Source organism: Gracilinanus agilis, chromosome 1 (assembly GCF_016433145.1).
Source record: "Gracilinanus agilis isolate LMUSP501 chromosome 1, AgileGrace, whole genome shotgun sequence".
NCBI classification, from domain to species: Eukaryota; Metazoa; Chordata; class Mammalia; order Didelphimorphia; family Didelphidae; genus Gracilinanus; species Gracilinanus agilis.
Window position 1 is genome coordinate 222,135,137 of NC_058130.1, and position 12,571 is coordinate 222,147,707.

At 38.1% G+C, this 12,571-nt stretch overlaps 1 protein-coding gene across 1 annotated transcript in view; it reads left to right on the forward strand.

Moving 5' to 3' along the window:
• The window catches only part of DNAH3 (dynein axonemal heavy chain 3), a 218,215-nt gene that overhangs the window by 94,853 nt on the left and 110,791 nt on the right, over window positions 1-12,571 (forward strand). The gene's annotated exons all lie outside the window — the stretch shown is intronic.

A 12,571-nucleotide genomic window follows, 5' to 3' on the forward strand; every position in this document is an offset into this window, starting at 1 on the left:
GGCACAAAACTCCCATAAATTCAGCTGCTCTCTATTTCTTCCAAGAATTGTGGTTTTCTGTGAAAAAGAGACAGCCAAGTTAATCAATTGTTATGGGAGAAATATCTCCTTTATGAGTTCATAGAGTAGATTATTGCTGTCTAAATAAATCTGTCACAACACAGAAATTAGAGAGATAAAAACTCAAGTTTTATTATGCTTAAGCATAGATTCAGGCTTCAGAAAATTATCCCTGAACAAAGATTAGGATTCTAAAGAGGCTTTTTATAGGCAAAATTATATCACAGTGGCAGAGAAATAATTTTTTTACATGTTATAATCTCATAGATTCTTTTAGGCTATGAAACTTTTTTCTAAATTCATAATTCCATGCTTTCTCCAATGTCATAAAAATGGAAAAAACATAGTTAAATAGAATCATAATCTCAAACATCCCATCCCCTAAGGAAACAAATCTAGTTAAATAGACTGCATAGGTAAACTAATTCAGGTTCCAGATTAAACAACCAGGTTTGCAAAATCCTACACTATGAGGCTCCATTTTTTAAAAGTCACAATGGGCTAATTGAAAGAAAATGATTTACATGTCACAAAGACTTGATTTAGGGAAAATTTTTCCACAAATAAAATCATTTGGGGAGGAGGTTTATTTTTATATTTAATAATTTTTATTTTTTAGAAAAGTTATCATGGTTACATGATTCATGTTCTTACTTTCCCCTTCACCCCCCGAGCTCCCGACTCCCATAGTTTTAACATATGTCATTGGTCAAGACTTATTTCCAAACTGTTGATAGTTGTATTGGTGTGGTAGTTTCGAGTCTACATCCCCAATCATGTCCACCTCAACCCATGTATTCAAGCAGTTGCTTTTCTTCTGTGTTTCCTCTCCTGTAGTTCTTCCTCTGAATGTGGTTAGGGTTCTTTTCCACAAGTCCCTCAGAATTGTTATGGATCATTGCATTGCTGTTAGTACAGAAGACCATTACATTCTATTTTAACACAGTGTATTGGTCTCTCTGTATAATGTTCTTTTGGCTCTGCTCCTTTCACTCTGCATCAGTTCCTGGAGGTCTTTCCAGTTCACATGGAATTCCTCCAGTTTATTATTGCTTTCAGCGCAATAATATTCCATCACCAGCATATACCACAGTGTGTTCAACCATTCCACAATAGAAGGGCATACCCTCCTTTTCCAGTTTTTTGCCACCACGAAAATCACGGTTATAAATATTTTTGTACAAGTCTGTTTATCTATGATCTCTTTGGGGTACAGACCCAACAATAGTATGGCTGGATCAAAGGGCAGGCATTCTTTTATAGCCCTTTGAGCATAGTTCCAAATTGCCAGCCAGAATGGCTGGATCAGTTCACAACTCCACCAGCAATGCATTAATGTCCCAATTTTGCCACATCCCCTCCAACATTCATTGCTCTCCCCTTCTTTCATTTTAGTCAATCTTCTAGGTGTGTGGTGATACCTCAGAGTTGTTTTGATTTGCATTTCTCTAATTATTAGAGCTTTAGAGCACGTTCTCATGTGCTTATTGATAGTTTTGATTTCTTTATCTGAAAATTTCCTATTCATGTCCTTCGCACATTTATCAATTGGGGAATGGCTTGATTTTTTTATACAATTGATTTAACTCCTTGTATATTTGAGTAATTAGACCCCTGCCAGAGTTTTTTTGTTATAAAGATTTTTATGCTTTTTAATTTAGCATAATTAATATAATAATATTTTTATGCTTTTTAATTTAGTATAATCAATCGTCCCATTCACATTCAGAGTTATAATTATCAGTTGTGTATTCCCCAACCTTTTGGTATCCTCTCTTAGTTCTACCCCTCCTTCTTAGGCTATTTCCTTTTAAGCCAGTGATTTGTTTTAAACCAGTAACCCTCGTCCCTTCCCTTGATTTACTACCCTTTCTACCCCTCCCTTGTTATTCCCCTCTTTTTATTTTTAAAGCCTAATGAATTCCCTCTCCCTTCTCCTCCCCTCCCTTTTTTGACCTCCCCATTCCTCTGCTCCCCTTGGTTTATCCCTTCTGACTTTCTCAGTAGGGTTAGATAGAGTTCTATATCTCAATGGATATAACTACTCTTCTCTCTCAGGGTTAATTCCACTGAGAGTAAGGTTTAAATATTACCTCTTAATGCTCTCTTCCTCTCCTTCTTATAATAGTATTCATCCCTTCCCCTTCCTATGCCCTCTTTGTGTGTAGTAGAATATCCTATTTTTCTTATTCATTCAAGTTTCTCTTGGTGTCCTCTACTATTCACCCCCCTCTTTCCCACCCCATATCATCTTAGACCATTTAGTATTCCAACCTCTCCCTATGAATAATTCTTCTAATTACTATAATAGTGAATACTATAATAGCGAATAGAGTTCCTTACAGAGAATTATACATAACATTTCTCCACATAAGAATACAAATAATTAGATCATATTGAAGCCCTTAAAGAGGCAAATTTAAAAAACAAGAGTTTTCTTTCTTTCCCTTCTGTTTCTTATTTACCTTTTCATGTTTCTCTTGATTTTTGTGGTTGGATAATGAACTTTCCATTTAGTCCTGGTCTTTTCTGTGCATCTTTCTGTGGAAATCTTCTATCTTGTTGAATGCCCAAACTTTCCCCTGGAAGTATATAGTTAGTTTTGATGGTTAGGTGATCCTTGGTTGTAGACCCAGTTCTCTTGCCTTTCTGAATATCATATTCCAAGCCTTGTGGGCTTTTAGCTTGGAGGATGCCATATCCTGTGTGATCCTGATTGATGTTCCTTATTATCTGAATTGTCTCTTTCTGTCTGTCTTCTTGTAAAATTTTTTCTTTTACTTGGAAGCTCTTGAATTTGGCTATTATATTCCTGGGGGTTGTCTTTTCAGGGTTTAGTGTAGAGGGCGATCTATGGATCCTTTCAATGTTTATATTGCCCTCTTGTTGAACTTCAGGGCACTTTTGCTGAATAATTTCCTTTAGTATGGAGTCCAAATTTCTATTAATTTCTGCTTTTTCAGGAAGACCAATGATTCTCAAATTATCTCTTCTAGACCTGTTTTCTTGATCTGTCAATTTCTCAGTGAGATATTTCATGTTTCCTTCTATTTTATCAGTCTTTTGACTTTGCTTTATTTGTTCTTCTTGTCTTGAGAGATCATTGGCTTCTACTTGCCCAATTCTTGTCTTTAGAGACTGGTTTTCTGCTATATTCTTTTGATTTTCCTTTTCGATTTGGTCTATCCTGTTTTCCAGCTGTTTGATTTTGGTCTCCAATTTGCTTATCAATTCTTTTGATTTGGGGGAATCTTTTTCTAATTGCCCAATTCTAGCCTTTAGAGACTGGTTTTTGGCTATAATCTTTTGGTGTTCCTTTTGAATCTGTTCTGTTTGGTTCTTCAAGGCTTCCAGCTGGCCATTTCTGGTCTTCAATTTGCTTATCAATTCATTTGATTTCTGAGCCTCACTTGCTAATTGCAAAATTCTGCCTTTTAAACTGTTATTTTCTTGCCAGATCTTTACCATCTTTCTCATAATCTCAGATTTGAACTCTTTAATAGCTTGTGACCAGTTTTCATTTTGGGAGGAAGGTTTAGATACGATCACTTGTTTGTTCTCCTCTGCTGTTTGCTCTGGATTTTTTCTGTGTAAAAGGTGTTGAGTGTTAAAGATTTCTTCTTGATCTTTCTCTTCTGGGGTTCTTGTCTCTGGCTTGCCATTGTGAGCCCAGCGCCCTCTCAGCTTTATCCTCACGCCCAGGGTCTGTCTGCGCTCTTTGGGCTCCTGAGGTCTCAGGTCTAGTTGTTCTCAGGGTCAAGCCTCCTGGTGGTCCCCTTGCTTGTTCCTCTGCCCGAAGATCCTTTAACAGTCTCAGGGCGCTGCTTCCACAGTCGTGCACCCCTCTGCACTGGGTCCCCACTCAAGGTCCACACCTGTGCTCAGTATCCGTATCTGCAGCTGCGACTGCACCTGCATTCAGGGTCTGTGTTCAAAGTCCACAGGTTCTTTAGCCTCTTGGGGTCTTAAGTCTTGCTGCTCTCAGGAACAGGCCCTGGTGACCCCAGGTAGCTGCCAAGAACTTAATGAATGCCCCAAACTTGCTCTAGCTCTTGTGTGCTGGCTTTGGCCCTGTAGGTGGTGTGGAGGGGAGATGGGGTTGCTCAGCTCACGTTTTAGTAGAGCTATTTCACCCCCTTATAGCATAGAAATACCCCGATTCCACCTACCTTCAATGCTGCACCCTGTTGTGGGGTCCCTTCATTCCTCTGGATTTGTTTTTATGTCTTCTTGAGGAGTCCTATATGTTTCGGTTAGGAGAAGTTAAGCAGCTGCTTTTTACTCTGCTGCCATCTTAACCCGGAAGCCTGGGGAGGAGGTTTTAAAGATGCTGTATTACCTTCTCACTTGGTTCCTTATCTCTGGGATGTCAAAAGTCTTTTCCTAAAATTATTATTCCATCAGTTAGGTTTTTAGTCAGGTGAGGTAAATATTAATAAAAAAAGGGGGGGTTTCTGTTAACCAAACTTGTAGGAGGAATGGCCTTGAGCCCTAAATAATAAAAAATTAAATTAAATTAAAAATCAAATTTAAAATTAAAATTAAAATTAAAATATTAATTAAATTAAAACTAAAAAAATAATCATTAAATTAAATTAAAAATCAAATTTAAAATAAAAATAAATTAAATTAAAAAAATTAAATTAAAATTAAAATTCTCATTACATAATCAGCAAACATTTATTCAATGCCTATTATGTGTTAGGCACTATGCTAAGTTAGTATAGAAGGTTCAAGGCCTCCAAAAAACTATTAAAAAGCAAGATCTTTGTGTCTCTTTCTATCTTCTCCCTTCCTTCCCGCAATACCAAGGCATAAAGTACATACACTCCAACAGAGGGGAAGGTGAGAGATGAGGGGCTTATCCAGTTTTAATCTCAATCTCAACTTGTTTTTAGGAGGAAACTTGAAATGAATAATAATAGGAATTAGTAATGGAATGATAGAGTGGTCAAGAAGACCTGGCTTTAAGTCTTTTCTCTGATAGATGATAACTATGGGACCCTGGTTAATTTACTTAGATCTCAGGGTCCCTAGGTAGCTCTCTAAGTTATCATCAGTTGTTGAACAGGTGTAGATCTGTATTCATAAGGGGGAAATCAAGGTGTTCCCCCCACCTTCTCCCAGCCTCCTACCAGCATTCAAATAGTTAATGTTAAGTGTTAGCTCCCAAGGGCAGTCAGGTGTTGCAATGGATAGAGCACTGGATTTGGAATCAGAAAGACTGATCTTCTGGAGTTCAAATCCAGCCTCAGACACTTACTTGGTGACCCTGGGAAAGTCAGTTACATAACCTTATTTGTGAGGTTCCTCCCTTGTAAAATGAGCTGGAAAAGTAAATGGCAAACTATCTCTCAGTATTTCTGCCAAGAAAACCCCAAATGAGGTCACCAAGAGTCAGGTATGACTGAAAATTACACAGATTATCTCATTTGATCCCACCCTTGGCCTTAAGAGTTCTGAGGATCAAAGTTCAAGTCTTCCCTTTGAGTCATACTAGTTTGGTGACTGTGGAAAAGTCATTTAACCTGATGAGGCCTCACAAAACTCTTTTAAATTTAAGTTACAGATGAATTGCTAAGCTGCATCTGTGTAGGGAATTTCCACAGAATTACATCATCACATAATTTGAGAGCCAGAAGAGACTCCTGGTCCCTCAAGTCCAATTTATATAGAAGGAAATCTCCACTAAAATAATCAGGCAGTTTTTTCTGACCTTAAACCTAAATTTTCCTCTTGGCAACTTCTGTCCTTTTCTATTTGTGTCCTCTGGAGCCGAACAGAATTAAACAAGTCTGATCCTCCTCCTATCCATTCAAATACTTGAAGACATCTGTCTCCCTCCATTTCCCCATAATCATCATCACCACCACCACCACTGTCACCCACAGTTTTCTCTTCTTTAGGCTAAATATCTTTAGTTTCTCCAAATTCTAATTACATAGCATAGATTTGAGTCCCTTGCCCATCGGGGTTTCCCTTCCTTCATTCTCCAGACTATGTGTGTCCTTCAAAACTCTGGTTCCCAGAACTGAATGTGAATGAGGAGGACTTATGAGGGCAAGGTTCAGTGGGACTATCACTTCCCTATTCCTGGAGGCTGTGCTCTTTTTAATGAAGCCTAAAATATTTTGGTTGCCACATCATACTGCTGACTCATATGGATCTTGAAGTATATGAAAACCCCGAGATATTTATACTTGCAATTGCTCTCTAACCATTATTTCCTTTATCTTGTAATTGTAGAGTTGATTTTGTGTGCCAAAGTATGAGTTTACTACTAAACTTCATCTTGTTGGATTCAGTATGTCAAAATCTTTTGGGATTCTGATTCCATCATCCAGGTTCCCTGCTTTGTGTCATCTATAAATATGATGAGCATGCCTTCATCTAACCCATTGATTAAAATGTTGAGTAGAACAGAGCCAGGTACAGACCCTTGGGATACTCCACTGAAAAGATCTCCTGCCACACTAAAATGGAACTATTAATAACCACTCTTTGAATCCATTCTTCCAACCAAACCTGAATCATCTAAATGTATCCAGTTTACATCTCTCTATCTTTCTCCAAAAGAATAATATAAGACACTTCAAAAACTTTGTTAAAATCTGAAGTAAACTATATTCACAGTATTCCCCTCATCTGCTAATTTGGTAATCCTGCCACACACACACACACACACACAAAAATAGAGGAGGTGTAGTATGACCTATTATTGATAAGGCCACACTGATTATATAATCCCTGCCTCCTTTTCTAGGCATTTGCCAATTATCTCTTGATAGATCTATTCTGGAATTTTTCCTGGAATCAAATTCAAACCTATAGTTTGTAGAAAATAGTCTTTGTTTCTTCCTCCCTCCCTTCCTCCCCTCCCTCCCTTCCTCCCCCACTCCTTTCCCTCCTTTTCTCCCTTCCTTCCTTCCTTCCTTCCTTCCTCCCTTCCTTTCTTCCCCAAACTGCCCTCTTCCAATCTTGTGGCTCCCCTCATATTTTACATCACCTTCAAAATATCACCAACAATGACTCAATGGGTCAAATCTGCCAGTTCCTCCACTTCCTTGGAGCTTATCTAGGCTGGGATATTTATCAAAGGTGCTTTCTTTCTATCTCCATACTTATTTTGGTTATCAAATCCCTGTCAGTTATTACTGTTGCATCATTTTCAGTGCTACTGTCTTTCTCCTTGGCAGAGAAAACAAAAGTGAAATTAGAAATGAGCAGCTGTCTTCTTGCTGTTGTCCTATCCCTTCTTTTTTTTTTTTTTAAACCCTTGTACTTCGGTGTATTGGCTCATAGGTGGAAGATTGGTAAGGGTGGGCAATGGGGGTCAAGTGACTTGCCCAGGGTCACACAACTGGGAAGTGGCTGAGGCCGGGTTTGAACCCAGGACCTCCTGTCTCTAGGCCCGACTCTCACTCCACTGAGCTACCCAGCTGCCCCCTTCCTATCCCTTCTTTGCTCTTACTTTTTCTCTCAGTGAACTTAAAAAAACACCAAAAACTCACACAACTTTTCATTGTGCTTAGATTCCTTCAACAGCCTCAGCTCATTCCCAGTGTTAGTACTCCTGACACTATTTTTACAGAACTGTACCATACTGTTATATTTATCCTCAGCGTTATGTGGCTAGCTGCTATAAATTCTTTTTCAAAAACATCTTAACTTGCTTGGTGATGTCTCAGTTCATTGATTGCATGCTGTGTCCTCCATTAGATGTAAGCTTAAGGGCAGAGATTGATTGTCTTTTGTCTTTTATTTTTTGGTATCCCTACCACTTTTCACAGTACTTGGCACATAGTAGGCACTTAACAAATGTTAATTAACTAATTGATGGGCAAATACCATTTTTTCCTCCTTATTGGAATTGTTTCCATTCAAAATTTCATTCTTGAACAAACTCCTGAGCTGACTTCTTTTGAAGTTTATATATATATATATATATATATATATATACACACACTTTCCCTAGACTAAAAAGCTTCAAAAGAAGTCAGCATATATATACTGACTTCTTTTGAAGCTTTTTATATATATGTATCTTTCCTCTGAACCCTTTGAATTCTGCTTTCAAAATCTTGAATGAATGTCAGACTGTGCCTGGAATTCCTCTCATTTTATAAACTCTAAGAGGAAGTAGTCAATACCCCGTATCCTCAATTCAGTTCTCATCATTTCCACACTTTCAACTAATTCCTCTCTATTAGTGAAGTAACCTTAATAGAATTTTTAGTGTCTTGGTTCTTTTGGAGGATGAAATGATGACTGAGACAAGTCTAGGAGATATTACCAGCTCTACTTTTGGACGAAAGAGAGTTTCTGCACATATCTATATAATTGAATTTTTTCTTCATAACTATACCACACCCTTATGCCAGGGTGATGACTTATTTTCCAATTCCTTATATATACTTCTTCTTTCTACAGAGGTGGTCTATAGTATACTCTAATGACAAAAATCACACCATTTAATTCTTCTTTTGATATTTACCCCAATAATTTTTTCACTCTTATCTTCTATCTTAGAATCAATATTAAGCATCATGTCTAAGGCAAGAAGAGCAGTAAGGGCTAGGCATTTGCAGTTAAGTGACTAGCCCAGGACCACACCGCCAGGAAGTGTCAAAGGTCAGATTTCAACCAAGGACCTCCTATCTCCAGTCCTGGCTCTCTATCCATTGGGTCATTTAGCTGCCTCTACCCAAATTCTTTCCATCATGCTTTCCCTGTAGGAAACTATGTGGATTTCTTCATATAATAAATATAATGTGAATAAGGATCTGGACCCAGAGTCAGGAGAACTGAGTTCAAATATGGCCTCAGACACTTACTAGTTATGTGAAACTGGGCAAATCACTTAAACCTATTATTTGCCCTAGTTTCCTCAACTACAAAATGGAAGTGATAATTACTTCCCAAAGCTTATTGTGAGGGTCCAATGAGATTCCATTTGTAAAGCATTGAGCACAGGGCTTGGCATAGAGTAGAAGTTTAATATATACCTATCTGCCTCCCACCTTCCTTCCCTCCCTCCTTCCTTCCCTCCCTCCCTCCCTCCTTCCTTCCTTTTCTTTCTTTCTTTCTTTCTTTCTTTCTTTCTTTCTTTCTTTCTTTCTTTCTTTCTTTCTTTCTTTCTTTCTTTCTTTCTTTCTTTCTTCCTTCCTTCCTTCCTTCCTGCCACCTCACCCCTTTTTCCACTTGTTTCTTTTGAATAAGACATACCTATCTAGAGTCAAGTTCTATGAGTCTCACCCTACCAAGTGTCAGTGATACTTATGAAGTTAAATTTGCTCCCATGGGTAGGGACTTCATGTTGTTCTTACTTGTAATCTAAACTTTTGGCATTTGTGTATAGATATTTGAAACTGTGGATTTTATTGCTATCTCCTTTCTGGGTACTTAGCTGTTTTTCAATCTTTTTAGCTATGCTGTATGATATCTAACTTGAGAAAAATGCACAAGTCTTTCTCCCATACTTTTTAGTTTAAAGCTCCTTTGGCTAGATTTGCAAGATACTCAGCAAATACATTCTCACTGACCTTTGTTAGGTATACTGGTCACCTCTGTATTTTAAGCTGTGGTCCAAAAGCCCAATCTCATTCAAAGAAAACACTTTCTTATCTAGCTATTCATTTCCCAGAATAAACTTTTTCTTCTTCATTCTTTGCCTTCATTGGTAATAGTGAAGAAACTACTACTGTCTATGGCTGTATGGTCTTCTGTTTCTTGCCCAAGACTTCACAATCATTGGTGGTACTATTTTTTTAAAACCCTAACTTTCCATCTTAGAATCAATACTGTATATTGGTTCTAAAGTGGTAAGGGTTAGACAATGGGGGGTTAGGTGACTTGCCCAGGGTCACACAACTGGGAAGTATCTGATCCAAATTTGAACCCAGGACCTCCCATCTCTGGGCCTGGCTCTCAATCCATTGAGCCACCTAAATGCCCCTGGTACTACTTTTTAAATCCATTCTGGCAGTAACCCCAAGAGTGTTTCTTATGCTATTTTTTTTAAACCCTTAATCTCGGTGTATTGTCTCATAGGTGGAACAGTGGTAAGGGTGGGCAATGGGGGTCAAGTGACTTGCCCAGGGTCACACAGCTGGGAAGTGTCTGGATTTGAACCTAGGACCCTCCCGTCTCTAGGCCTGACTCTCACTCCACTGAGCTATCCAGCTGCCCCTATGCTATTTTTTAACTTTAATTTTCTTTCAAGATTACATACATATTGATACAATTTCCTTTTTTTAAACCCTTATCTTCTATCTTAAAAATTTTTATCATAGTTTTATACCAATAACAAACTTACAAATACATATTCCAAAGTTATGTGATTCCTAGTATCTCTCTCCCTTCTTCCCTCCCCACTCCCAGAGTTGACAAGCAATTCCACTGGGTTATACATGTATTTCACTGAAAACATATTTCCATTTTATTCATTTTTCACTTTCTGTCTTAGAAGCTATACTAAGTATTGATTCCAAGGCAGAAGAGCGATAAGGACTAGGCAATGGGGGTTAAATGACTTGCCCAGGGTCACATAAGTAGGAAGAGTCTGAAACCAGATTTGAACCCAGGACTTCATGTCTCCAGACCTGGCTCTCTATCCACTGATTTATCTAGCCACCCTTAGCTGTCACTGATACAATTTTCAATAATCATTTTCTAACATTTTGTGATCCTTATTCTCTCCCTACCTCTCACCCCTTCCCCTCCCCAAGAGAGCAGGTAATATAATGAGTGGGATCATCATACAATTCACATTTATATCTTTGTCATGTGAAAAAAGACACATATCCCACTAGAGGATAATTCATAGAGGAAATAGGGTGAAGAGAAGGTATGCTTCGATGTACTTTCAGACTCCATTAGTTCCTTCTGCAGCAGTGGCTAGCCTTTCCCACCATGAGTCCCTTGGAGTTGTCCTGGGTCCTTGCATCGCTAATAATAGTTAAGCCATTCGGAGCTGCTCATTGTACTTTCCTGCTGTTACCGTGTACAACTGTATCTGCTCATTTCATTTTTCATCACTTCATATAAGTCTTTCTAGGAGCTCCCTACAATGTTGAAGACTCAGACCAAGGAGGGAGAGGGGAGATACCCCAAACTTCTTACCTGTGCCTTGCAAACTGCAATAAGCAATGAGTTGGAAAAGAAGCTGTGTTGACCCTTGACGGATCCTTGTTGAAAAGGAAATTGGACTGTTCAGAATAGGCTTGGTTTTTTTCTGTTTAAGGTTTTTTTTTTTGGGTATGTTTATGTTTCCACCAAAAAATAACGCCAGAAATAATATTAAGGCCATGCCTTCAGAGACATTTTAATTAATCCAATTTGTTTCCATGTCAGGAATGCTAGGTAAATATTAATTCAATATGCTATGGCAAAATCAGGAACTAGACTATAAATCTTTACACCATAGTAGCATAAGCTCTATTGATGTAATGGAAAGAAGGATGTTAGAGAGAGATTTCTGGATTCTGAATTAGGGGACCTGGATTTCATTCCAAGCATTGTCATTCCTTACCGGTGGTACCTTGAATAAGTTATTTTATTTTACTGGGTCTCAGTTTCCTTATTAAAAAAATAAGAGGGTTAGATTCTATGGCTTTAACATGCCTTCCAGCTCTAACTTTGTGATCCTATGATCCCAGGGGCCTTAAAAAAACTATATTCAATTCCCAGTTCTATGATTTGCCAGCTATGGGACCAGGGCAAATCACTCAATTCTCTAAAACTTATTTTTTTCCTTCTCTATAAAATGGTGATAACATTTACACTACTTACCTCATGGCATTTTATAAACTATAAAGTGATCATTGAGGCAGTTAGGTGGCCAGGCCTAATGTCAGGAAATTCTTGTTCTGTTGTTTTTCATGCCCAACTCTTCATGACTCCACTTAGGGTTTTCTTGACAAAGATACTGGAGTGGTTTGCCATTTTCTTTTCCAGCTCATTTTATAGATGAGGAAACTGAGGCAAACAGAGTTAAAGTAACTTTCCGAGGGTCACATAGCTGGTAAGAGTCTGAGGCTCAACTCCAGGTCTGCCATTCTATCCCCTGCATCACTTAGCTCCTCTTTGTCAAGGAGACCTGAGTTCAAATCCAAACTCAGATACTAGCTGTATGACCCTGAGCAAGTCACTTAACCTCGGTTTGCCTCTGTTTCCTCAGCTATAAAATGGAGATGATATTAATAGCACCTAATTTCCAGGTTTGTTTTGAGGACCAAATGAGGTAATATCTGGAAAGTACTTAGTATGTAAGTAAGTAAAAGAGTTCATATTTGTAAGGCCCTTAGCACCTAGTAAGGGCAAGATAAATGTTATTAAGTTAGTAAATTATTATCATCATTATGGATTCAGACAAATTCCTTTTGTCTAGGGAACTCCTAGTATAGAAACTCCTTCTACAGATACATCTCTTTGCTTCTGTAACTTATAGTCTTAGGGGAGTTTTTCTAAGGTCATTAATGAGCTTGAACTTCCAAAGTTAGGAAAGAAAGAA